Raw genomic sequence first — 3,483 nt, 5'->3', positions numbered from 1 at the left:
TATCTGCTTATTCTTCCTGTACAACTCATCCTTCATTTTTCCTAAGTTTTCTTCTAGGGTGAGTTAAGTGTGATCAGCTTTCTTTTTACCTGTTCCTAGTTTCAGTTTTAAGTTCTCAGACCTAAGTTCTAGGACTCTGGTGTCAAGTTCAAGAACCTGGTTCTTCAACTCAGCATTTTTACAATCAGTCTCATTAGCCCTAGATTCTAGATTTTTGCACTTAGCTTCTAGGATCACACATTCCCTAGCCAGATCTTCCTTCTCATTGTTAATTATCTCAGACTCATCAATGAAGTCTAGCAATAGTTCAGACAACCTTTCATTAGACAGGAATTTAACCTCGTCTTTGAGATGAAGGACACACACCTTTTGTTCATCATCTGATTCTCCGATGGCCATAAGTGCTTGTTCATCTCCAGCTTCATCTTCTGAGTCCTCATCTGATGTTTCTCCCCAATCAGCAACCATAGCCTTTGTTGATCCTTTGTTCCTTTTGGGTTAAACCTGATCCTTCTTCCTGTTCCTTCGTTCAGCCCTTTCCTTCTTCCACTCAATTTCCCATTGAGGACAGTTCTTGATCATGTGATCAGTCTTACCACATTTGTAGCAACCGTCGTTGGTCTGTTTCTTAGGAACCCTTGGTTTGTCGAAGGTTGTACCTCTTGAAGAACCATTTCCTCTCATCAGGTACTTTTTGAAATCTCTTGTGATCGTGGCCATTTCATCATCCTCCAGATCTGAACCTTCAGCTATTCTGAGAGCCAAACTTCGTTCCTTCTTGGGTGCATCCATTTTCATGGTTTGCCTTCTCAGTTCATAGGCAGTGAGGTTTCCAATCATTTCATCCAGCTTGAGGGTAGCAATGTTCTTTGATTCCTGAATAGCAGTAATTTTGCTTTCCCAAGTCAATGGTAAGACTTTTGTCAAGATTTTCTCAACCTTGTCTTCATCAAGGATAATTCTCCCAAGAGATTTAAGTTCATTTGTTAGTGTTGTGAACCTTGTGTACATCCCCTGGATAGATTCTCCTTCCTTCATACTAAAATTCTCATATTGAGAATAAAGTAGTGTTCCTCTTGATCTCTTTACTTGAGGAGTTCCTTCATGAGCCACTTGTAAAGTGTCCCATATTTCCTTTGCAGTTGTACAACTTTGAATTCTGTTGTACTCGTCTGGACCCAGTCCACACACAAGCCATTTCTTGGCCTTGGTATTCTTCTCCCATTTCTTCAAATCTTCAGCAGTGCTGTCAGCTCTTGTCTTTGGCACATCCACTCCTTCAGCATTCTTCTTTGTAGTTGCTAGAGGACCATCAGTGACTATGTTCCAGAGTTCATAGTCTTCTCCTATGATGTGATCTCTCATCCAGTTCTTCCACCAAGAATAGTACTGACCATTAAAGAGTGGTGGCCTAGCAGTGGATTGCCCTTCCCTGTTTCCAGGTGGTGCACTCATTTTGATCTTTTCCTAAGGTGTTAGCCTCTTCAAGGATAACCCACTCTGATACCAATTAAAGTTTTAAGCGTCAATATGACACAAGAGGGGGTGATTTGTGTGGTACCTAATTTTCGCTTAATTTGTTTATGGAAGGACCTGGTCCTTCTAGGTGTTCCAATTACTACTGTTTGCGGAATAATAAATACAAAAAATAAAGAACACAGAGATTTTTACGTGGAAAATACCTGGCTCAAAAGGTGAAAAAACCACGACCTACTACTCAGTAGGATTTTTCTCAAACTCCCACTAAAATCACTGAGCTAAAACAACATTTACAAAACTCTTTGTAAACCTAAGGATTAACTCTAATCCCGTCGTAGCACACAGCCTCAACTGTTGCGACAACTTCAAGTTAGCTATAACTTGAACACTCTAGGCACCTAATACAATTGCTTCTATGAAAGCTGACAGGTACACTTTTAAACCATCTACTACAATTGAACTAGAATAAAAGATAAACACAATGTAATTGGTTCTTCTATCTCGTTCAAGTAGCTTCAGGAGTGCATACTTAAATCACACATAAATTACTTGCAAAATCGCCTTGCTCTTTTGCTCTCAATTTAGTTTTACTTCTGCGTATGTGCAATATCTGTAAAAGAGAACAATCACTGTCATTTAATAGGTTAGTGATCAGAGTTTGATTAGGACTCAATTGCTGCACTTCTATCGTAGAAGAGTTCATGATGTTCTCAAACTCTAACACTACTTCATCCTGGATTGTGTTCTCTTCGTATAAGGAGTCTTTCTCCCCTTATCTAATATGCAACCTTTTTGTTCAGATCAGGAGATATTGCTTCTTAATCAGTAGTCCTTATCTCCTTCACGTGCATCTCACATGCATTGTGTGATCATGACTGTGCTTCACTAGATGGACCTGGTCCATGACAAAGTTCTTTTGTCAATCTTCAAAACTTCACATGTTCTTGGGCCAACACTTAACAATGTTTAAGTTCAAAATTTGCCACGGTCACTATTCTTATAAAAGACCAAGCCAATCCTCAATGCAATTCTCTGGTTGTTTGGATTTTGGTAGCGTGGTCAAATGAGCGGGTTGAGCTGATTTTGGCGGGTCAAAATGGGTTGATGGGGGTTGGGCCAAGTTGGGCTAAAATTTAGGTCATAGCCCAACCCGCTCAATGTGTATAATCTTATAAATTGTTTAATTATCAAATAATACTTTTTTTCTTTTGTTATGGTCATATATGACATATTTAAATATAAAAAAACTATGTTATTTTAGCAAAATTACTCATGTATCAATTTGGGCTGAAATCAGCTCAACTTTAGATGGGCTGAAATCAGCTCAACTTTAGATGGGCTGAAATGGGTTGGGTCAAGATGTGATGAGTATAACCAGCCCAACCTTGGACGGATTGGACGGGTCAAATGGGTTTGAGCTCAAATTGCCACCCCGGATGTGGGTTCCGATTTAGCTTTTTGGAACTTGATTGGAAGCTCATGTTCTGAATAATCCCGACTTGATTCACAATTTTTTAGTGAGAAAGATCACAGGCTAAGCATACTGGTCAATAGAAATGCCTAAATGCAACTCTTGGCATTTTCATATTAGTTTGTACTATATAACATATTGTCCACTATATTTGTTATTAGCATACATCATATACAATTGCTTTTGATACTTTAATCTCCGAATACTAGTACATGTATTTTTTTTTTATATTATATCTCATATGATTTTAAATACAAGTATTATTTAATATCACACATTGCAATGGTCGGCATAAATTATTATTTTTCTCATATGACCAACAAAACACTACACTACTTATGTAATGATTATTTTGGTTAATTCTTAATCAAACAATGTATTATTTTATCTTAAAATTAATTTACTTAATACTAATTCTTTAATGCATGGTAGAGGTCTAATAGAAGAATTTACCTAAATACCTACTCATTCAATCGCTTAAATTAATATATATATATATATATATATATATATATATATATATATATATATAT

The sequence above is a fragment of the Nicotiana attenuata genome, unplaced genomic scaffold (genome assembly GCF_001879085.1).
Source record: "Nicotiana attenuata strain UT unplaced genomic scaffold, NIATTr2, whole genome shotgun sequence".
Lineage (NCBI taxonomy): Eukaryota > Viridiplantae > Streptophyta > Magnoliopsida > Solanales > Solanaceae > Nicotiana > Nicotiana attenuata.
This window is presented reverse-complemented; position numbering follows the sequence as displayed.